General features: G+C 44.7%; 1 protein-coding gene and 1 pseudogene across 5 annotated transcripts in view; both read left to right on the top strand.

Annotated features, from left to right (window-relative positions):
• LOC110255677 (uncharacterized) overlaps positions 1 to 24,631 on the top strand; it is a 1,749,062-nt gene that overhangs the window by 930,581 nt on the left and 793,850 nt on the right. The window lies entirely within an intron of this gene.
• LOC110258466 (nuclear envelope pore membrane protein POM 121C pseudogene) lies at positions 15,990 to 21,662 on the top strand (annotated as a pseudogene). The gene has a single exon (XR_014818230.1). The product of XR_014818230.1 is annotated as a nuclear envelope pore membrane protein POM 121C pseudogene (transcript).

The following is a 24,631-nucleotide window of genomic DNA, read 5'->3' on the forward strand; positions in this document are numbered from 1 at the left end:
GTTGCACTGGTGAGGCTGGCGAGAACTGAAGAAACAGCTGAACATATCGCCTGCTTCCTTCCCTGAGGCTCGCGTGGTATATACGCTTAGTGAGGCAGCTCCCTTGCCAGCGTTTCCCTGAGAGCCAGCTCTGCTGGAGAGTGGCAGGTAGAGACCTCACCCCTTGCATCTCTGATATGCATTTGATGGGCTTGGGGGAAGCGCTTATCCCTATAGCTTTACCTTGCTTGGCTTGGCTATGCAAGGTGCGTCTCCCCATCTTGTCCCATTAGAGGACTCAGGGTCTCCATTCCTGCTGCTTTGTCCGTCACCGACTGCTTGCAGGATCAATTCCTTTTGAAATGATCCTGAGTCTAGCTTTGCCTTGGATACCCCAGTGGGTGCTGCTCCTCAAGTCGGAGCCTCTGTTTCATCGCCAACCCTCTCTGCCAGTTTGGCCCCCACGAGCTTGGTGGCTCAGGACAGTTAGCCTGGCAGATGGAGGGGTGACCTGTCACTCTGGGAGAGGGAAGCTCTTGGAACAGGCAGGATGCCCACCACTGCTTTCAGCTGCCTCCTTGTCCACCTTCCCTGTTGGCCTCACTGGACTTATCTTCCTCCCCGGGATCACATGTTTAAGCCTTATTCTGTATTACTTTATCGGATGCTCATGTCCATTGCTCTTAGAGTCGAGATTGATGGAATAATTGAATTGTATGAGTGGCGGCACGTTGGTAATGCTGGACGGAACTGTTTAAGTTTCTGGGGCCTCGCTATTTGAATGTGGAAAGTAGCACCACTTGATGGCTCCAAGTGCTGAGTCTTGACTTTTCAGTTGGTGTTTTGATCTTCAGGGCTGGCGGCCTAGGTGGATGGGGCCACTTTTTTTCTTTGCCCATCTACCTAACCTCACGGCAGGCTAGATCACCCATCGTATAAGTTAGAAAGCGTTTAAGTAATAAGCAACATTTTAAAACCGTATCTTACTCCCCCCGCCCCTTCCTTTCTTCTTCCTTTTTTCCAAAACCACGTACCCCAGGCCCAAGAGCCTGGCTGCCACGCCTATCCTCTTTGGGAGAAGCATGAGTGCGTGTGTCGAAGTGAAAAGAAAAACATCCTTAAACATTTCCAACCAGATAAAATAGTTATTTTTGTGTTTAAGCTAAATTGCCTTTTAAATTCCTTCAAGCTTGGTTCACTGAGGTGGTTAAAGACTATAGACTATAGACTAGAAATTAGCTGTATAGTTCAGTAATGCCTGTGTGAAGAAGAGGCTCAAATGCTGTCCCAGGCAGCCTTTCCGAGGGCCTGGAGCTTCTGCTGGAAGCACAAAATGTCATTCTTATTTTATAAATGTGACGGAGGTGTAAGGAGTCCCCCTGCCCTTTTTGACTGAGGGTGACTGTCTGCTGGCAGGGGACTGTGCCCCCCACCCCCCTGGAGAGCTCGACTCCTGGCTGTTGTGTGTGGAGCTGAGGAGGGACCTGAACCTGGAACATCTGCCAGGACGAGAGGGGGGTGGGGCACAGGCCTAGAAATCAGGCTTCTGCCTATACCTTACATAAGGCAGACCCTCTCAGGTTAGTCCTCTGAGCTAGCTTGCCTCAGTTCCCCAGGCAGGACCCTTGGTCCAGGAACCCCCAGGAGACCAAAATATTCTGCTCTTCTGAGGATTGCAAGGAAATACGGGAAAAAAGGTTTCTCCTCAAAAGGTACAACCAGTCTGACTTTCAGCTACAGTGTGAGCCTCATTTTCAAATGTATACAGTGCTTCCAGTTCTTGAATACTTCTGCGTTACAAGAGCATGCGGCTTTGGACTACCTGTTGGCACTGTCCCCCCTGCTAGGCATTTTCAGAATTGCTCCATGAGTTTACAGTTTTTTCTTTTAGTATACTTTTGATTGCAAAATGTGACTGTCATTGTTACCCTTTTATCCATTAACTTTGTTCTTACGGAATCATTCCCTTTTAATGTTTCCTTTAAGTTTTTGGGTAATTTTGTGAGACAGCAGCAGGAAATGTATGTATTCAACCTGCCGTTTTTCGTTTGAAGACTGCTATTTAAAAATGTAACAAACATATCTAGTTAATATTTTATACCGCTTAAATGTCTCAGTCCTTTTAGAAATAATATAAATAAAATGGTTTAATGTTGATATGAATGTTTCGTATTTATTTATTTTAGGATTCCATTTTACTCTTTTTTTTTTTTTTTTTTTTTTTTTTTTCCTTTTTGCCGCTTCTAGGTCTCCTCCTGTGGCATATGGTGCTCCCAGGCTAGGTGGTTTGTTGGACCTGTAGCCGCCAGCCTCTGCCAGAGCCACAGGAACTGCCAGATCCAAGCCGAGTCTGTGACCTACACCACACTCACAGCAATGCTGGATCCTTAACTCACTGAGCAAGGCCAGAGATCACACCCGCAACCTCATGCTTCCTTGTCGGATTCCTTAACCACTGAGCCACGATGGGAAATCCTCCATATCACAATCTTCAACGCAAACACCAGTTATGGTTTTGTTAACTTTATATTTCATTATGGATTCATTTAATCACTCTGTTTATTAGTTTCTTTCCTTGCCGTTATTTCTGACCTCCCTCTGAATTTACTCTTCTTTCTTATTCTGTATTAATTTTTTGAATGAAGAGATCTGAGGGGTGACCTATCATAATGATACTTCTGAAATGTGCATTTGTTCATTTTTGGAGATAGAATTCTCAACAGAAGCTGTGCCTTTTGGGATCTTGTGCTGTCTTGTCATCTTACCTTTCTGGAATGCCTCGCCAGCTCAGATTTCTATTGAGCCTCTGTTGAAGTTAGTGACCAGTATCCTAATTAGTAAAAGGCACATGAGTAGGCCCTTACATTCTGTATGTGCTATGCGATTTCATAGAATCCCATGTGGCAAAGAGATTGCTGGCTATGGGATGGCTGGAACCCATGTCTTAATTCACACTTTGTCATTTGTTTGCTCAGGTGTTCATGGTATTAATCACTAGCTTATATTCAGTGTAATGAGAGGACCATGTCACTTCTGTGCCTCTTTGGTTTTTGTGGTGCTGCAATGCACGTACGATGGGGCCAACCTAAATTCAGATGTGTGGCAAGGAAAATGATTTGTGCATGAAATTTTCAAAAAGTGTCAGTGGTAACAATTTTCCAAGGCTATTGCAATCGAGACTCAATCTCAAGTACTGTATCGTTGCCTGAACCACTATACAGACTTTAAGGTCTTCCTCCAATAACTTCTTCTAACCTTCTTTTCTCCCCGATGAAGTTCTTTAAAATTTGGGAACCCGTATTAAACTGTGAACTTTGAACTCAGACACTGGAATATGAGTTGATAGTACATGTTTTAGGTCTGAAATTCTCTGGGGCTGTCCTGAACCATGGCTGGGCGATTTTAGATTTAAGCCAAACACAAATTGAAAAGAAATACATGTCCTTCAAAATGTACACCTATGTTACCAAATTAGTAATTTTCTAGTAACATAAAAGCTGCCATTTATACGAATGACAGGTCCTGTCTGGTCTTACAAAGATGAAGTAACAGTGAAGTCAGGAACAATTATAGATTGTTCGCTGCTTTTCACTACAATGATAGAGATTTCATAGTTCTTGACTAACAGAAGTTGTTCATGTCTATTCATTGTACATGTTCATAAAACATAAGTTACACAGAGTGGTTGTCAAATGAGCCTGTGGCCATAGCTGTTGATGTTTCATGCCAAGGTAGGCAATTCATCTGGCATAAATGGCACAAAGGGTCTAACCGGGGAGTTCCCCTTGTGGCTCAGCAGTAATGAACCCGACCGGTACCCAAGAGGACATTGATCCCTGGCCTCGCTGGGTGGGCTGAGGATCTGGCGTTGCCGCAAGCTGTGGTGTAGGCTGCAGACATGGCTCAGATCCTACACTGCTGTGGCTGTGGTGTGGACCAGCAAGTGCTGTGGTGTAGGCCGGAAGCCACTGTGGTAGGGGCCGGCAGCTGTAGCTGGGAAGTTCGTGGCCTGGGAACTTCCGTAAGCAGCAGGTGCAGCCCTAAAACCAAACCAACCAAACAGACAAACAAAAAAGGTTCTCCCCAGACATTATATTTTAACAAAGTCTTCAGTTAAGTGTAATCTCTAATCACTTGGCCTCTGTCACTGCATTTGTAACGTGGCTTGTTGAGAAAATCATGAACATTTTCTGTGGCTTTCACGTACTTTGACAGAAATTTGAAAATTGAGAGAACTCTGTAGGATGTAGATATAGTGAAATTCTATGTGCAAAAGCACATGTCTTTGAAACTGGCTGTGTGTTACTTCACATTGAATATTATGTTTTCTGGTTAGTTCCTCAAGAACAATGGAACTGACATATCATTTTCTTGTGTTTTAAAACAGAGTCCTTTTTTCAGCATCTTATCCACATTCTGTTGGCATTTTCCGGCTTCACTGATGAGTAATAGCAATAATGGAGTTACTTAAGTCTATATTCAGTAGATGTTAAGCATAAAGAGAAATACTCTAGGTAGTTATTTAACTAACACACAGCCACCAATTTTAGAGGAAACGGAGGCTTGTCTGGCCGTTAACATGGCCTGTGTAGTTCAGCTTCACGGCGTAGCTTCTTATAGACTGAAGGTCCTGTGCCTTCAGCATTAATAGAAAGCATGTTTTTATTGGTCAGTTTGCTTTAGGGTTAAGGCATGCTTCAACCTCAGCAATATGATCTAGTGAGCAATGAAGAGGATGGTACTGAGTATAATTGGATGGGCTAAGTTGTTAGTTTCTCAGGCCCTGGAAGAGTACTGCAATTCCTTTGTAATACCTTCTTCAAACACAGTGAAGGAATACAGGATTTCCAGCCAACCTCCTTAGGAATACCTAAATTATCTCCCTTCCAGAGCCCAATCTAGCAGATGAAAGAAAATTATACGAAAAGGTTGTATATGTCTAGCCTTGGTTCTCTCTAAGAAATAATACAGTTTTAAAGCGGAGAGTATTAAGGATCACATACAAACATTAAGGTCACGTCATAAGTGCCAAATGTCTCCTAGGGTATTCAAATAAGAGTAAAAATTTAGATAAAGACAAGCTTGGTCTGTCATAGTTGAATGTCCGATAATTACAGTCAGATATGCATATTCAATTATGAGGATATTAGTAAAACGTGTGTAACTTAGTCTGGGGCTTCATTGAAAGCTGCCGGTGGGAAATGAGTCTGGAAGGGTGTTTTCTCAGGTTAATGCCATCAACACAGACCATCAGTGACCGGTCAGTGATAGGAATAGACGAGAGCTTTATCTGAAGTACACTGAAGACTGTAGCCTAGGAGAGAGAGCCTCAATAAGCATTGGAATTGTGTTTCCACTGAACTACAGAATGTGGGAGGCCTATGCAGGCAAAGATGGCAAAGGTACATAAGCTGTCTGTCAAGTGTTAGGATTGGAACAGGCAAGAAGTAAGGGCCCTTTTTAAGTGAGGATTGGTTGGGGTCCGAAATGTTTGAATAGTTACACTGATAGGCTTTAGAGAGAGAGCATAAAGTTGCAGCTGGCAGGTGGTAGAAGAGAGTGTTTTTCAAATGGCTGGTGATATTCTTGAGTTTGAGGTAGTTCAGAAAAGTAAAGCTCTCCTTGATGCAGGAACAAGACTGAAACAACCTCCACGATGGCTACCTGTTTCCACTTTGAATGCCTGAATCAGTTGCTCCATCTCGCAATTCTATTTTTTTTTTTTTTTTGGTCTTTGTCTTTTGTCTTTTTAGGGCCACACCCACTGCATATGGAGGTTCCCAGGCTAGGGGTCCAATTGGAGCTACAGCTGCCAGCCTACACCACAGCCCCAGCAACGACAGATCCAAGCCGTGTCTGATACACCACAGCTCACAGCACCACCAGATCCTGAAGCCACTGAGCGAGGCCAGGGAGTGAAGCCACAACCTCACGGGGCCTAGTTGGATTTGTTTCCGCTGTGCCACTCCAGGAACTCCCCATCTTGATGTTTTTAGTGCATTATTTCCTTTAGTGGTTAAAGCAGGTGTACTAAGGATGTTTGGCAGGCCATGGGAAAGAGTGTTCTAGTTAGTGTAAAGTTCAGGCCAAATCAGGTGAAATCCAGGATGACTTCCTCCTATCTCAATATGAAAACATTTCTTCAGTCAGCAGCATGTATATGGATGATCGCATTCAGATTACAGAAAAGTACTTAAGGATAATTTTTACATAGGAGAAAACACAGAAAACTGGCAGGATTTCAAGCAGGTTAATAAAATTGGTAGCATCAGTGATGCTTTCCACAGTGGTGAGTGGTTAGTCACCCGAGGTTAATAGGGGAACAGCTGTCCAAATACTTAGCATGTTATATTTAAGAAGTTGCTGTTGAACAAAGTGACCGAGTTGTGTATATGTGTGTGTGTGTGTGTGTGTGTGTGTGTGTGTGTGAGTGTGTGTGTATATATACATATATAAATATATATATATATTCCTTCTTTTTTCATGTTATATTCCATCATGTTGTAACGCAAGAGACAGGACAGAGTTCCCTGTGCTGTACAGTCGGACCCCAGTACTTATCCACTCCAAACTTCCTAGTTTGTATACTCCAACCCCACACTCCCCATCCATCCACTCCCTCCTCTGTCCCCAGCAGCATCCACAAGTCTGTTCTCCATGTGCCCGATCTGTTTCTGTTTTGTAGATGGGATCATTTTTGCCCTATTTGCGGCTGGAGCGTCGCCGGTAGAGTCCTCACCACTTGCATCTCTGATGTGCAGCAGAGTGCAAGATGAAGTTCCTATCCAACTGTTTTGGGTTTACAGAAGAGTGATGCTAGGAATTTTTACAGCCTTTCAAACTAAGCAATGGAGAGTCCCTGTGGTGGTGCAGTGGGTCAGTGATCCAGCTTGTGTCTGTGCCATGGCCAGTTCAGTTCCTGGTCCAGTGCAGGGGTTTAAGGATCCAGCATTGCTATAGCTGTGGTGTAGGTTGCTGATAGGGATTGGATTCAGTCCCTGGCCTGGGAACTGCCATATGGTGCGGGGGCAGCCAGAAACAGACAAAAAAAATTAACAGTAAAAAACAGAGTAAGAAACTATAGTTGTGTTGCATGTCCCTTCTTGCAAAAGGAAGTTTAGAATGAACATTTTTGAAAGATTTTCTTCTTTTTTTTTTTTTTTCCTGCAGTACAGCATGGGGATCAAGTTATTCTTACATGTGTACGTTTTTTCCCACCCTTTGTTCTGTTGCAATATGAGTATCTAGACATAGTTCTCAATGCTGCTCAGCAGGGTCTCCTTGTAACTCTATTCTAAGTAGTGTCTGATAATCCCAAGCTCCCGATCCCTCCCACTCCCTCCCTCTCCCTTCGGGCAGCCACATGTCTATTCTCCAGGTCCATGATTTTCTTTTCGGTGGAGATGTTCATTTGTGCTGGATATTAGATTCCAGTTATGAGTGCTATCATATGGTATTTGTCTTTGTCTTTCTGGCTCATTTCACTCAGTATGAGAGTCTCTAGTTCCATCCATGTTGCTGCAAATGGCATTATGTCATTCTTTTTTTTTTTGGCGGAGTAGTATTCCATTGTGCATATATACCACATCTTCTGAATCCATTCATCTGTTGATGGACATTTGGGTTGTTTCCATGTCCTGGCTATTGTGAATAGTGTTGCAATGAACATGCGGGTGCATGTGTCTCTCCTGAGAAGAGTTTTGTCCGGATATATGCCCAAGAGTGGGATTGCGGGGTCGTATGGAAGTTCTGTGTATAGATTTCCAAGGTATCTCCAAACTGTTCTCCATAGTGGCTGTACCAGTTCACATTCCCACCAACAGTGCAGGCGGGTTCCCTTTTGTCCACACCCCCTCCAGCACTTGTTATTTGTGGGCTTATGAATGAGGGCCATTGTGACTGGTGTGAGGTGGTATCTCCTGGTAGTTTTGATTTGCATTTCTCTTACAATCAGCGATGTGGAGCATTTTTTCATGTGTTTGCTGGCCATCTGTATATCTTCCTTGGAGAAATGTCTATTCAGGTCTTTTGCCCATTTTTCCATTGATTGATTGGCTTTTTTGCTGTTGAGTTGTATAAGCTGCTTATATATTCTAGAGATTAAGCCCTTGTGGGATGCATCATTTGAAAGTATTTTCTCCCATTCTTTAAGTTGTCTTTTTGTTTTCTTTTGGGTTTCCTTTGCTGTGCAAAAGCTTTTCAGTTTGATGAGGTCCCATGGGTTTACTTTTGCTCTTATTTCTATTGCTTTGGGAGACTGACCTGAGAAAATATTCATGGTGCTGATGTCAGAGAGTGTTTTGCCTGTGTTCTCTTCTAGGAGTTTGATGGTGTCCTGTCTTATATTTAAGTCTTTCAGCCATTTGGGGTTTATTTTTGTGCATGGTGTGAGGGTGTGTTCTAGTTTGATTGCTTTGCATGCAGGTGTCCAGGTTTCCCAGCCATGCTTGCTGAATAGACTTTCTTTTTCCCATTTTATGTTCTTGCCTCCCTTGCCAAAGCTTAATTGACCATAGGTGTCAGGGTTTATTTCCGGGTTCTCTATTCTGTTCCCTTGGTCTGTCTGTCTGTTTTGACACCAGTACCACACTGTTTTGCTGACTGTGGCTTTGTAATATTTCTTGAAGTCTGGGAATGTTATGCTTCCTGCTTGGTTTTTGATTCTCAGGATTTCTTTGGTGATTCTGGGTCTTTTGTGGTTCCATCTAAATGTTTGGATTGTTTGTTGTAGTTCTGTGAAAAATGTCATGGGTAATTTGATAGGGATAGCATTGAATCTGTAGATTGCTTTGGGTAGCATGGCCATTTTTACAATATTGATTTTTCCAGTCCATGAACATGGAATATCTTTCTATTTCTTTACATCTTGTTTGATTTCTTTGATTGAAGTTTTATAGGTCTTGGCATATAGGTCCTTTACCTCTTTGGTCAGGTGTATTCCGAGGTATTTGATTTTTGTGAGGTGCAATTTTAAAAGGTATTGTATTTTTGTATTCCTGTATTTCTTTTTTCCTGGGGACAGCTCAGCAGGATGGGGCTGAAGAACGGGTGCTGGGAACATAAGGAAAAATAATTAACATAAAAGAAGACACAGAGACATTTATCTTAAGTAAAGGTGGGAGCCAGGGGACTCAAGGTCTCAGGGACCAAGAGCCCCATGCCTCAAGAAACCACACTGCCTTTATTGTGCTCTTTAGATGAGATCAATTGAGGAGTGGCTCTGGGTGGAGGATATAGGGCTTGTTTACTATTATATAAGTTCTTTTACTATTTAAAAAGCCACTTAGGTATTAAAGGGTTAAGCTCTTACTCTGACCTCTATGCACATAACATTTCTTAAGCTTAAGTCACCTATGCCTTTTGGTATTTGTTCTTAAGCTTAAGTCATTTACCAGCACTGTGACTGTTTTTCCAAGAAGGAAGATGGGATAAAATAAGACAAGAAGCTGGGATAAAGTAAAGAAGGACAAGATGGAGTTTTCAAGGAAACATGTCTGTGACACCTTTTCTAATATTTCATTGCTGGTATACGGAAAAGTGGCTGATTTCTGAATGTTAATCTTACATCCTGCCACTTTGCTGAATTTCTTTATCAGTGCAAGTAGTTTCTGGGTTGAGTCCTTAGGGTTTTCTATGTATAGTATCATGTCGTCTGCATCCAGTGACAGTTTGATCTCTTCTCTTCCTATATGGATGCCTTTTATTTCTTTTGTTTGTCTAATTGCTGTGGCTAGGACTTCCAAAACTGTGTTGAGTCGCAGTGGTGAGAGTGGGCATCCGTGTCTTGTTGCAGATTTGAGTGAGAAGGCTTTCGGCTTTTCCCCATTGAGTATTATATTTGTGTGGGGTTGTCATAAATGGGTTTGATTATGTTCAGGAATATTCCCTCTACACCCACTTTGGTGAGGGTCTTGATGATGAATGGATGTTGGACTTTGTCAAATGCTTTTTCTGCATCTGTTGAGATGATTGTATGATTTTTGACATCGTTTGTTAATGTGGTGTATGACGTTGATTGATTTGCGTATGTTGAACCATCCTTGTGAACCTGGGATGTACCCTGCTGGTCATGGTGTGTACTTTTTTGGATGTGTTGTTGGATTTGGTTGGCTAAGATTTTGTTGAGAATTTTTGCATCTATGTCCATCAAAGATACTGGCCGATAGTTTTCTTTTTTGGTATTATCTTTGTCTGGTTTTGGAAATGAAAGATTTTCTAAATGGCTAAAGCGTTTTTTTTTTTCCTGCTCAACCCTACTTTCCAATATAATTTAACTGATTCTAAATCCTTTCCAAAGATTTCAACTGCATAAAGTAGTTATTATATAGATAATCTGTGCCTTTGCTTTTTGCTTAGGGCCACAATTCTGTGTGTTTTGTTTATAACGTACTTTGTCCAGCTTTGCCCCTCTAGGATAGAATTTGTCATCACAAGAATTTTTGCTACTTTCACCATTTTCCCTATCCTAGCTATAGAAGCTAAGCTTTACACAGATTACCTCATTGATTTACGCATCATGCCACATTTTAAAACATGTATTTTACCAGTAGAAACTAAGCCCTAAATCGTTAGGGGTTAAATGACTAGCCCAGTAAATACACAGCCAAAAAATAAAAGACCTGAATGAATTCCAGTGCTTAGTACCATTTATAGAATCAAATCTGCAAAAATTTTACGAACACCTCCACACCTCCATCTCGTTAATGCTGTTACCTTTAGTGGTATCATTATGGATTTGTCTTACTGTGGTTATTTCGAGGGACTGTTACACTTTTCAGTATTTTATAAAGTTCCTAAATTGAGTGTATATTCCTCTATAATATATATGTTAGATTAAGGCATACTGAGGTAGTAAAAGGATATTTTTGCTCTGTCAACATTAAAATCCATGCTCTTTATATATCATATCTACATAATTATTCCACTTACATTTAATATCTTTGTGATTTATAAGAACCGATTGGTTACTTATCTTTAGATCCGTGCTTCATTGCTTCTATGATACATACAGAGACATGTACTAGATTGCCATAAGTAGTCGAAGGTCACCCACATTTTCCTTGCTTTCTTCCTTTATTCCAACACTCTCACAGTGAGCAAAAGGGAGAGAAGAATGATCGTAGATAGGTAAATTAGCTGATCGATAACTTTGTATTTGAAGATTGTATATGTATATATTAAACTAGTTTGGCAAAAACACTTGACATTTGACTCTGAAGAAGCAAGCATTCAGTGAATTGTTAGGGTGGTACCGTATATTAGAAATTATAAGCCTTGATTTGTTAGGTAGAGTGAGGCAGTCCCTAATTGAACCCTGGTGGTCAGTTCACTGTGGTATTACAGCAAGTGATCAATGTAGAGCCCTTGTGATCTTGCTCTATAGAGAACACTGAGTTGAACAGTTAATCCACCTGAAACCTGGTCTCTAATGCCCCTGCAGTTCAACTTAATGAAGACATCTATTTTCCTGATGAGTCATGAGATACAAACTCTGTAGAGGTAAAGAGACCGTTTTTCAGAAAATGTTGTGAAATATGAATGTGGGAAAGAGTAAGATTAATTCTGACCAGAGGCCTAGAAAGATGCAACGGAGAAGTCAACTTTTGGGTCGTTCTTGAAAATAACGAAAATGTCTATGTGTATTTTATTCTTGAAGATCAGAATAGTGATAAAGTCTTTCCCCAAGAGAACTGCTAACTCTGTTTTAGATAAAACAAGTACAGTAGCCAAAAAGGTTGCTATCAGATGATATACAGAAGAATGAAGGGGTGGAAGCGGTGGCTTATGGAAGTAAAACCCACGGCTAATTCACATCAACCATGACGCACAAATCTTCTAAGTTCAACAAGGCCGTAGTGGTCCATTCATTAAACGGTTTTGATGGCTTTTGGAGACTCATGAAATATATAAATTTGAATTTCATTGAGAAACTCCTAAATGCCGTCATGCAGATTTATTACAGCTGGGCATATTATTAAGACTAGCCCAGATGAGTGGTCTGTGTAGAACTTCAAGCTACTGACATGTACATCTTGTAGGCTGCTGTACACGCAAGAGTTGACTACTTTAGTGAACCCCCCAAAATGAGTAGTTCCCTTTATTGCTACCTTAAAAGTTTCTCTTTTAAACATCCTCTAGGTCTGAATCAATGGTCTGTATAGTTTGCTCTTAAGCTCAGGTGTTCTTTCCTTTAGAAAATGGTTTATGATCAGGAGTTCCCGTCGTGGCGCAGTGGTTAACCAATCTGACTAGGAACCATGAGGTTGCGGGTTCAGTCCCTGCCCTTGCTCAGTGGGTTAACGATCCCACGTTGCCGTGAGCCTTGGTGTAGGTTGCAGATGTGACTCGGATCCCACGTTGCTATGGCTCTGGCATAGGCCGGAGGCTATAGCTCCAATTTGACCCCTAGCCTGGGAACCTCCATATGCCATGGGAGTGGCCCAGGAAACAGCAAAAAGACACACACACACACACACACACAAAATGTTTTATGATCAGAAGCCCTGCCCCAACCATTATGGAATAGATTAGAATGGGTTAAATAGCTCTCCTCTTCTTTAAAGTCATACAATCTGGGGATAAAGGCAGATTTTATTCTTTCCTAGTTAATGTTCCATTTATTAATTTTCCCCTTAACATGTTGCGCTGTGAGATGCTCCAGTACAATGCTGAGTGGAAGTGGTAAGAGTGGTAAGGTCTTTTTCCTGATCTTAAGGATAAAGTTATTTGGCCTCGCATCATTAAATATGATTTTAACTCTAGCTTTCCCATATTCTGTTCCACATATTTTCATATCTCTAGGTTTAGTTTATGCAGGATTTTCATCATAAATCAGTGCTCGATTTTGTCAAATGTTTTATTTTCAACTCAGTTCTTTGTTATTTTTTTTTTTAACAGCATTCATGGACATTGATTTTTCCATGGTCACTTCCAAATAGTATCAACGCCTTAGGCAGGACCATGGAGCTGGTTTGGAGTAGGTTAAGGTGGGAGGTGTGTCTAACAAAAGTGGTAGCAACACTTTTCACAAGGATCGGGAAGATTTTCTCTAAAGACTACTTCTAAATGTCTTTTTTGCCTATAGTGCACTATGTCTTTAGCATATGTTTTTCTCTAGCGTCTCCTCTTTCATTTCTAATTTTTTTGAATTTTCTCTCTTTTTCTTAGTCTAAAGTTTTTTTAAAATCATAGTTGATTTATAACATTGTGTCAGTTTTTTCTATACAGCATAGTGTATACACACACACACCCATACACATATATACACATATGCATTCTTTTTCTCATACTCTCTTCCATCATGTTCTATCCCAAGAGACTGGATATAATTCCCTGTGCTATCCATAGGACCTCATTGCTTATCCATCCTAAATGTAGTAGTTTGCATTTCCCAACCCCAAACTCCCCAAGTATTCCACTCCCTCCCCACAACCCCCTTGGCAACCACAAGTCTGTTCCAAGTGTCTGTGAGAGTGTTTCTCTTTAATATATCGGTTCATTCATGCCATATTTGAGAGATGAGTAGTCATTATATTTATCTTTCCAAGCAGTTCTTTTATTGCTTTTGTTGTTGTTGTTGTTGTTATTTGACTGGTTGGTTGGTTATGGCTGTCTCGTTCTATTTCATTTTTTCCCATGTTGATCTTTTATATTTCCTTCCTTCCTTTCTAAGCTTGGGCTTAGCTTGTTCCTGTTTCTGATTCCTTGAAAGCAACTTCAAAGAATTGAAATGTTCAGGTATTTAATGGAGATTTTTTTCTTTCTTTCTTCTTTCTTACATAAAAAAACAAAGCAAAACAAAACAAAACTTTTTAGGGCCACCCCCTCAGCATATGGAGTCTCCCAGGCTAGGGGTCCAGTCGGAGCTATAGCTGCCAGCCTACACCACAGCCAAAGCAATGCCAGATCCGAGCCATATCTGTGACCTATGCCATGGCTCAGGGCACCATGGGATCCTTAACCCACTGAGTGAGGCCTGGGATCGAACGTGCAAACTCATGGTTCCTAGTCGGATTTGTATCCACTGTCCCATGACGGGAACCCCAAGATGTTTTCTTCTTAACATTTGCTTGTATCAATATAAAATTCCTTGTAGGAACTGCTTTTGTAGCATCCTCTCTGTTTTGGTATATTGCGTTTCTGTTTTCATTTGTTTGGAGGTTATTTTGTTGTAAATCTTTGGATTTCTTATTTGACCCATTGGTAGTTCCGAGTTGTGTTGTTTAGTTTCTGTATGTTTGTAAACTTTCCAGCATTCCTCTTGTTGTTTTTTAGTGTCTTATCCATCATGGGTGAACAAGTTGCTATAGTTTTAAATCTTTTAAAATTTGTGAAAGTTTAACATGATGTGGCTCATGATATGATCTATCCTAAAGAATGTGCTCTGTGCACTTGAGAAGAGTGTTTGTTGTTCTGTTGCGTAGAAATATTTATGTATGCCTGTTAGGACCATTTGGTCTAATTTATAGTTACCATACTCTGCTTTGGCGCTCAAGCTTAATTTTTCCTACATAGGTGCAGTGTGTGTCCTTTGGCCAACATATGCTCATTTCTCCCACCTCTCTGCCCCTGGTGAGCTCTGTTCTAGTCTTTGCTTCTATGTATTCCACTTTTGGATCCTATAAATGAGTGAGATCATTCTATCTTTTTGTGTTTGGTTTATGTGATTTAGCAGGTCTTCCAGGTTCATCTGTTTTGCTGCAAGTGGCCGGATCTCTTGGGCATTTAAGGCTGGATAATACACACACACAGGCACACACATTTGTTATCCATTCATCTGTTGTTGGGCACTTACCTGGTTTTCTTATATTGGTTACGGTGAATGTTCCTGCAGTGAACATGGGAGTGCAGATATCATTTTGAAGTACTGATTTCATTTCCTTCAGTTTGAAATTGCTGTATCCTATGGTATTTTTTTTTTTTTTCTTTAACTTTTTGAGGAATCTCCATGCTGGTTTCCACCATGCCTGTACTAATTTACATTCGAATGAGATGACCTCATTTGGTTTCTTTTTAACCATTCAGATGGAATCATCTGAATGATTACAAGTCATGTGGTCAAATGAGGGAACAAGTAATCGGTCCTTTGGAAGTTTTAAAACTGTGGGGCACCAAAGACTATTATTTTGGTCGAATATATTAGACTATTTACCTGTCTATCTATGTAAAGATAGTGTTTTATTTGTGTTCTTTTCTGAATCCTCTAAACATTTTAACATACAGACATGTAGTACATGTTTCTCCACTTTCTCATTATTTCAACCGTAGATAAAAATACAAAGATGATGAATCATTCATCATATGGAGATTATGTTTAACATGTCTTAACATGTTACTTAGGTCTATTTCAGATTTGGAAAGTGTTGTAAAATCAAGTACAGTACATCCCACTGAGGTTCCCCTTTTGTCTTCATTGATAGCCTCATCCCCTGCCTGTGTAGCATTATCCTAAAGTTGACATTCTCCAAGCATTTTTATGATATAGGTATATGTGTCTGTATCTTACCTATGTGATTATTTTCACTCAAGTATATCTGGCGCATGCACATTTGTTTTGGGGGTTTTATTTTTGACTGTTTGTTATTATTATTTATTCCGGGGCTACCCTTGCTTGCGAAGTCGCGGTGTCTGCAGCAGCTGCGGTGACTGCAGGAGGCAACCTGTGGAGCGGAGGTTGATAGCCAGTGTTAGGGACCTTGGGTCTGTGGGCTGGTGCTGCCAGGGGCAGGGGCAGCGCTGCTGGGCCTGTGGCTGCTGGGCCTCGTGCTGTACTTGGTGCCCGCGGGGGTGGCGGTTACGCTGGCCTGGCTAGCTGTGGGTGCGACCGCGGTCTGGTGGGGCCTGCGCCGCGAGCCCCGAGGTTCACGCGCCTTCCGAACCTCGCTGGTTCGGAACACGCGCTGCCATGGAACACTGCTCACCTTGCCTCCGGCGTAGTCAGCAGTAAACGGAAGTCTCCTAGAGCCTCCGCGCCTCTTCCAAGGACTTGGACCCGCGCTCATCTGTTCCTCATGGGCAACTACCTAGGCAAGCCCGCCCCCCCGCAGCCTGCCTCCACCTCGGAGGCCAGGGACCTGCGGGAGAGGCCTGGCCGCCGCCCGCCCACCCGCCCCATGCCGCCAGCTCCATCAGGCCATACCCCCGGGGTTCATACTCACCCCTCCCTACCCACTCCTCTTCCCCGACCCTCTAGGAGGACGGCCCTCCGGGGTTGTGGCCCTGTAGCACATCGGTTTGTAATAACACCTCGAAGGAGATACCCAATCCAGCAGGCCCACTATGCCTCGCTGGGGGTCCTTCCCACGGTGTGCTGGAATAGTTGTCACAGGAAGACTGTGCTCTCTGCTCGCAATTCCAAAGTGGTGTGCAGCCCAGTGAGAGTGAGGATTGCTCCTCCGGATAGCAAGTGGATTCGTCCCCTGCTATCAGAGCAGAGTAGCAGCTCAACCGTGTCCTCCCCATCAGCTAGTGCCCCAGACCCATGTGCAAAGGAGACTGTGCTGAGTGCCCTCAGAGCGAGGAAGAAAAGGACGGTGAAGGAGGAAGACCAAATACTGGCTGATGGCCAGGAAGAAAAGAGAAGGCGCCAGGACAGCAGTGGACGTGGACATTCAGCATTTGAGCCGCTGGCGGCCAGTGGAATCCCTGCCTCTTTTGTGCCTAAGCCTGGGTCTCTGAAGAGAGCTCTCAGTCCCCAGAGCTCAGATGCCCACTTAAATAAGAGGTCACGCACCTCTTCTCTGAGCTCCTTGACCAGCACGTACTCAGGCGGCGTGCCCATCTCCAGGCGCAATGCCATCACCAGTTCTTACAGTTCTACTGGAGGTCTCTCTCAGCTGCGGAAGAGGAGTGGTCCTAGGTCATCCCCCTTCTCCAGGCCAGCTTCGTCCTGCTCCCAGGCTCTAGCGAGGCCAGCAAAGGAAATAAGAGAAGAGGAACTTTCTCATCATTCGGCTTCTTCAACTGCATTCACAACAGACAAGGAGTCCCGGGGAGCAGAAGTTGCCGATACCACCACAAGGGAGAAAGAGAACTCGTGGAGTTCTCCACCAACACCTGGCAGCTCAGGGCAGCGTAAGCGGAAGGTGCAGCTGCTGCGGTCCTGGCGAGGGGAGCAGCTGACCTTGCCTCCACCTCCCCAGCTTGGGTATTCAGTCACTGCGGAAGACTTAGACTTGGAAAAGAAAGCTTTGTCACAATGGTTCAGCAAGATCTTGGAGGATAAGACTGATACTGCCTTGAGCGCTGTCCCTGAGAACCCACCTACCAGTCAGCCTCCGGTCTCTTTCAGCCTGCCTACTGCTGGGACTCCTGCCACCGAAACCTCCCTCCCAGCCCCAAGCCCTAGCCCACTGTTGAAGAGCTTGAAGAAGCAGCAGGATTCCCCAGGCCTACCATCGCCCCCCAAGTCTGCTGGCATGGCAAGCCCTGTGGCCCATTCGCCTCCGAAGACACCCGGCCCTCTGGCCCCTCTTGGCTCTTCACAGTCAGGGCCTCTCGCGGGCACCTCCTCGGACTGCAAACCTACAGCCGTTTTCTGTGGCGGCACCCTTACCCCCGCTTCTTCCACAGGACCAGTCACTGACACCAAGTCACCTCCAGCCCCTGAGGCTGAGACGTCTGCCCACTCCCAAGCCTTGTCGGCCCCCCCTCCCCCTCCCAAGCAGAACATTCCTTGTGGAATGCTGGGCACCTCACCTGCTAAGCCTCCTGCCTCTGCAGCTCCTGCTGTGTCTTCACCATCTCCCGTGCTCGATCCCATTTTTTGGCCCCCTCCTAAAAGCAAGAACGAGGGCCCCTTGCCCTCTAGCCCTTCCAAGGTCCCAGCCACCACATCTTCCAGCTCAGCCCTCCCCGCAAGTACCCGCAGCCCGTCCCGCACTTTTAAACCTGGCTTTCACACCAGGGAGGCCCCTGCATCCGTGCCCATAGTAACTCCCTTCTTCAAGCAGGCAGCTCCTCCAGCCGGTGCTATGAGCGCCCCTCTCTTCCCTGGCCAGACCCGCGCCACCTCTGCAGTGGCTGCTGCGACCACAGCTGGCACCTCCGTAGACTCTGCTCTGAAGCCCGTGTTCAGCTTCCGTGTGAGCAGCATGACCAGCACCCTGAGCCGCGTGACTAGCACCACCGCTTCCACCTCCCAGCCCGTCCTCTTTGGGACTCCCTCTGCCTCTGGTGGCAGCTTCACAAACCCAGCTGTGGGTTCCAGCTCCATAGTCCAGCTTGGTAAGCCTCCCACCATGCCTCCTTCAAGAGCAGTCACCAGCTTTGGCCAGTCCCTTCCCGGTGCCCCTCAGGCAGTGGCCAGCAGCAGCAGCAGCAGCAGCAGCAGCAGCAGCAGCAGCGCTAGCACTGCTGGCTTTAGTGATTTGGGCAGCAGCCTTCCAGCCTCTGCCCCAGCCACCACCAGCCAGGCCACGCTGACATTCAGTAGCACCCCCCGCCCAGCCATCAGCGTTCCCTTTGGCTCAAGTGCCAAGCCAGGATCCAACGCCCAGCCCAGGTTTGGGGCCACTGATGGGCAGCAGCAGTGGGCTGCCAAGCCATCCCTTGTCCCCAGCTTGTGCAGCTCCTTCACGTTGGGAAACTCTGCAGCCCCCGCCCCGACTGCCACTCCAGCCACAGCCCAGCCAGCCTTTGGCAGCACCACACAGTCCACTCTTGGTGGCCTGAAAGCCACAGCCTCTGCCTCGGGCACCCTTGCCGGCCCCCAGCCAGCCTTTGGCAGCACCACAGCCGTTTTCTCCTTTGGTGCAGCCACCACCTCTGGCTTTGGAGCTACAGCCCAGACCACCGGCAGTGGGGCCAGTCGCTCCAGTAGCACGACACCATCTCCCTTCACATTTGGGGGACGGGCAGCCCCACCGTCTGGCAGCAGAGGCTTTGGGCTCAGTGTGGCTTCGCCAGGCACCAGCTCTGCCTCAGGAGCCTTTGGCTCCGGAGCAGGACAGAGTGGGACCGCTGGCAGCACGACTCCTTTTGTGGGAGGCTTGAGTCAGAAGAGCCTGGGTGCACCCAGCCAGAACACATCCTTTGGCCTCAATGTGGCCTGCAGTGCAGAGAGCCAACCTGTGTTTGGAGGCGCCTCCACGCCCACCTTTGGTCAGAGCACCCCTGGCCCTGGGGTGGGCACATCAGGCAGCAGCCTCTCCTTTGGGGCGTCCTCAACACCCATCCAGGGCTTTGTTAGAAAAGGACCTTCCTTTTCCATTGGTGCGGGACCCAAGCCCCCAGGGGCTTGGCAACAGCTACAGGCCCGGAGGCAGCACACTAGCAAGAAGTAGCCCCTGGCCCTTACCCCCCCTCCCACTCCCCTTTACCCCTCCTGCCAACAACTGGACCTTGGCACCTGCCAGAAAGAGCCTCTCACCTTCTAGTTCCATGAAGCTGAGATCTCTGAACCAGTCCTGCTTCAGCCATGGGGCGGGGAGGAGGAGTGGCAGGTGCAGAGGCTGCTCCCTGTCTTGCAGGAAGCCGAAGGCCCAGGCCTTGGGGGGATGGGAAGGCAGGAAGGGTGGCCGGGCCGAAGCCTGTGACCTTACTTGAACAGTTGCACTGGTGAGGCTGGCGAGAACTGAAGAAACAGCTGAACATATCGCCTGCTTCCTTCCCTGAGGCTCGCGTGGTATATACGCTTAGTGAGGCAGCTCCCTTGCCAGCGTTTCCCTGAGAGCCAGGTCTGCTGGAGAGTGGCAGGTAGAGACCTCACCCCTTGCATCTCTGATATGCATTTGATGGGCTTGGGGGAAGCGCTTATCCCTATAGCTTTACCTTGCTTGGCTTGGCTATGCAAGGTGCGTCTCCCCATCTTGTCCCATTAGAGGACTCAGGGTCTCCATTCCTGCTGCTTTATCCGTCACCGACTGCTTGCAGGATCAATTCCTTTTGAAATGATCCTGAGTCTAGCTTTGCCTTGGATACCCCAGTGGGTGCTGCTCCTCAAGTCGGAGCCTCTGTTTCATCGCCAACCCTCTCTGCCAGTTTGGCCCCCACGAGCTTGGTGGCTCAGGACTGTTAGCCTGGCAGATGGAGGGGTGACCTGTCACTCTGGGAGAGGGAAGCTCTTGGAACAGGCAGGATGCCCACCACTGCTTTCAGCTGCCTCCTTGTCCACCTTCCCTGTTGGCCTCACTGGACTTATCTACCTCCCCGGGATCACATGTTTAAGCCTTATTCTGTATTACTTTATCGGATGCTCATGTCCATTGCTCTTAGAGTCGAGATTGATGGAATAATTGAATTGTATGAGTGGCGGCACGTTGGTAATGCTGGACGGAACTGTTTAAGTTTCTGGGGCCTCGCTATTTGAATGTGGAAAGTAGCACCACTTGATGGCTCCAAGTGCTGAGTCTTGACTTTTCAGTTGGTGTTTTGATCTTCAGGGCTGGCGGCCTAGGTGGATGGGGCCACTTTTTTTCTTTGCCCATCTACCTAACCTCACGGCAGGCTAGATCACCCATCGTATAAGTTAGAAAGCGTTTAAGTAATAAGCAACATTTTAAAACCGTATCTTACTCCCCCCGCCCCTTCCTTTCTTCTTCCTTTTTTCCAAAACCACGTACCCCAGGCCCAAGAGCCTGGCTGCCACGCCTATCCTCTTTGGGAGAAGCATGAGTGCGTGTGTCGAAGTGAAAAGAAAAACATCCTTAAACATTTCCAACCAGATAAAATAGTTATTTTTGTGTTTAAGCTAAATTGCCTTTTAAATTCCTTCAAGCTTGGTTCACTGAGGTGGTTAGGTATAAATGCTATAGACTAGAAATTAGCTGTATAGTTCAGTAATGCCTGTGTGAAGAAGAGGCTCAAATGCTGTCCCAGGCAGCCTTTCCGAGGGCCTGGAGCTTCTGCTGGAAGCACAAAATGTCATTCTTATTTTATAAATGTGACGGAGGTGTAAGGAGTCCCCCTGCCCTTTTTGACTGAGGGTGACTGTCTGCTGGCAGGGGACTGTGCCCCCCACCCCCCTGGAGAGCTCGACTCCTGGCTGTTGTGTGTGGAGCTGAGGAGGGACCTGAACCTGGAACATCTGCCAGGACGAGAGGGGGGTGGGGCACAGGCCTAGAAATCAGGCTTCTGCCTATACCTTACATAAGGCAGACCCTCTCAGGTTAGTCCTCTGAGCTAGCTTGCCTCAGTTCCCCAGGCAGGACCCTTGGTCCAGGAACCCCCAGGAGACCAAAATATTATTCTGCTCTTCTGAGGATTGCAAGGAAATACGGGAAAAAAGGTTTCTCCTCAAAAGGTACAACCAGTCTGACTTTCAGCTACAGTGTGAGCCTCATTTTCAAATGTATACAGTGCTTCCAGTTCTTGAATACTTCTGCGTTACAAGAGCATGCGGCTTTGGACTGCCTGTTGGCACTGTCCCCCCTACTAGACATTTTCAGAATTGGTACATGAGTTTACAGTTTTTCCTTTTAGTATACTTTTGATTGCAAAATATGACTGTCATTGTTACCCTTTTATCCATTATCTTTGTCCTTATGGAATCATTCCTTTTTAATGTTTCCTTTAAGATTTTTGGTAATTTTGTGAGACAGCAGCAGTAAATGTATGTATGGAACCTGCCGTTTTTCGTTTGAAGACTGCTATTTAAAAATGTAACAAACGTATCTAGTTAATATTTTATACCGCTTAAATGTCTCTGTCCTTTTAGAAATAATATAAATAAAATGGTTTAATGTTGATATGAATGTTTCGTATTTATTTATTTTAGGATTCCATTTTACTCTTTTTTTTTTTTTTTTTCTTTTTCTTTTTGCTGCTTCCAGATCTCCTCCTGTGGCATATGGTGCTCCCAGTCTAGGGGGCTTGTTGGACCTGTAGCCGCCATCCTCTGCCAGAGCCACAGGAACTGCCAGCTCCAAGCCGAGTCTGCGGCCTACACCACAGCTCACAGCAATGCTGGATCCTTAACTCACTGAGCAAGGCCAGAGATCACACCCGCAACCTCATGCTTCCTTGTCGGATTCCTTAACCACTGAGCCACGATGGGAAATCCTCCATATCACAATCTTCAACGCAAACATCAGTGATGGTTTATTAACTTTATATTTCATTATGGATTCATTTAATCACTCTATTTATTAGTTTCTTTCCTTGCCGTTATTTCTGACCTCCCTCTGAATTTACTCTTCTTTCTTATTCTGTATTAATTTTTTAAATGAAGAGAACTGAGGGGTGACCTCTCCATAATGTTACTTCTGAAATGTGCATTTGTTCATTTTTGGAGATAGAATTCTCAAAAGAAGCTGTGCCTTTTGGGATCTTGTCATCTTACCTTTCTGGAATGCCTCGCCAGCTCAGATTTCTATTGAGCCTCTGTTGAAGTTAGTGACCAGTATCCTAATTAGTACAAGGCACATGAGTAGGCCCTTACATTCAATATGTGCTATGCGATTTTATAGGATCCCATGTGGCAAAGAGATTGCTGGCTATGGGATGGCTGGAACCCATGACTTAATTCATACTTTGTCATTTGTTTGCTCCTGTGTTCATGGTATCAATCACTAGCTTATATTCAGTGTAATGAGAGGACCATGTCACTTCTGTGCCTCTTTGTTTTTTGTGGTGCTGCAATGCAGATACAATGGGGCTGAACCACTATACAGACTTTTAGGTCTTCCTCCAATAACTTCTTCTAACCTTCTTTTCTCCCCGATGAAGTTCTTTAAAATTTGGGAACCCGTATTAAACTGTGAACTTTGAACTCAGACACTGGAATATGAGTTGATAGTACATGTTTTAGGTCTGAACTTCTCTGGGGCTGTCCTGAACCATGGCTGGGCGATTTTAGATTTAAGCCAAACACAAATTGAAAAGAAATACATGTCCTTCAAAATGTACACCTATGTTACCAAATTAGTAATTTTCTAGTAACATAAAAGCTGCCCTTTATACGAATGACAGGTCCTGTCTGGTCTTACAAAGATGAAGTAACAGTGAAGTCAGGAACAATTATAGATTGTTCGCTGCTTTTCACTACAATGATAGAGATTTCATAGTTCTTGACTAACAGAAGTTGTTCATGTCTATTCATTCTACTTGTTCATAAAACTTAAGTTACACAGAGTGGTTGTCAAATGAGCCTGTGGCCATAGCTGTTGATGTTTCATGCCAAGGTAGGCAATTCATCTGGCATAAATGGCACAAAGGGTCTAACCAGGGAGTTCCCCTTGTGGCTCAGCAGTAATGAACCCGACCGGTACCCAAGAGGACATTGATCCCTGGCCTCGCTGGGTGGGCTGAGGATCTGGCGTTGCCGCAAGCTGTGGTGTAGGCTGCAGACATGGCTCAGATCCTACACTGCTGTGGCTGTGGTGTGGACCAGCAAGTGCTGTGGTGTAGGCCGGAAGCCACTGTGGTAGGGGCCGGCAGCTGTAGCTGGGAAGTTCGTGGCCTGGGAACTTCCGTAAGCAGCAGGTGCAGCCCTAAAACCAAACCAACCAAACAGACAAACAAAAAAGGTTCTCCCCAGACATTATATTTTAACAAAGTCTTCAGTTAAGTGTAATCTCTAATCACTTGGCCTCTGTCACTGCATTTGTAATGTGGCTTGTTGAGAAAATCATGAACATTTTCTTTGGCGTTCACGTACTTTGACAGAAATTTGAAAATTGAGAGAACTCTGTAGGACGTAGATATAGTGAAATTCTATGTGCAAAAGCACATGTCTTTGAAACTGGCTGTGTGTTACTTCACATTGAATATTATGTTTTCTGGTAAGTTCCTCAAGAACAATGGAACTGACATATCATTTTCTTGTGTTTTAAAACAGAGTCCTTTTTTCAGCATCTTATCCACATTCTGTTGGCATTTTCCAGCTTCACTGATGAGTAATAGCAATAATGGAGTTACTTAAGTCTATATTCAGTAGATGTTAAGCATAAAGAGAAATACTCTAGGTAGTTATTTAACTAACACACAGCCACCAATTTAAGAGGAAAAGGAGGCTTGTCTGGCCGTTAGCATGGTCTGTTAGTGCAGCTTCACGGCGTAGCTTCTTATAGACTGAAGGTCCTGTGCCTTCAGCATTAATTGAAAGCATGTTTTTATTGGTCAGTTTGCTTTAGGGTTAAGGCATGCTTCAACCTCAGCAACATGATCTAGTGAGCAATGAAGAGGATGGTACTGAATATAATTGGATGGGCTAAGTTGTTAGTTTCTCAGGCCCTGGAAGAGTACTGCAATTCCTTTGTAATACCTTCTTCAAAGTGAAGGAATACAGGATTTCCAACCAACCTCCTTAGGAATACCTAAATTATCTCCCTTCCAGAGCCCAATCTAGCAGATGAAAGAAAATTATACGAAAAGGTTGTATATGTCTAGCCTTGGTTCTCTCTAAGAAATAATACAGTTTTAAAGAGGAGAGTATTAAGGATCACATACAAACATTAAGGTCACGTCATAAGTGCCAAATGTCTCCTAGGGTATTCAAATAAGAGTAAAAATTTAGATAAAGACAAGCTTGGTCTGTCATAGTTGAATGTCCGATAATTACAGTCAGATATGCATATTCAATTATGAGGATATTAGTAAAACGTGTGTAACTTAGTCTGGGGCTTCATCGAAAGCTTCCAGTGGGAAATGAGTCTGGAAGAGTGTTTTCTCAGGTTAGTGCCGTCAACACAGACCATCAGTGTCCAGTCAGTGA

The sequence above is a fragment of the Sus scrofa genome, chromosome 10 (genome assembly GCF_054392235.1).
Source record: "Sus scrofa isolate SSC_HxYL_T2T_F1_AM1 chromosome 10, Sscrofa_HxYL_maternal_Yorkshire_Landrace_v2.0, whole genome shotgun sequence".
Taxonomy (NCBI): domain Eukaryota; kingdom Metazoa; phylum Chordata; class Mammalia; order Artiodactyla; family Suidae; genus Sus; species Sus scrofa.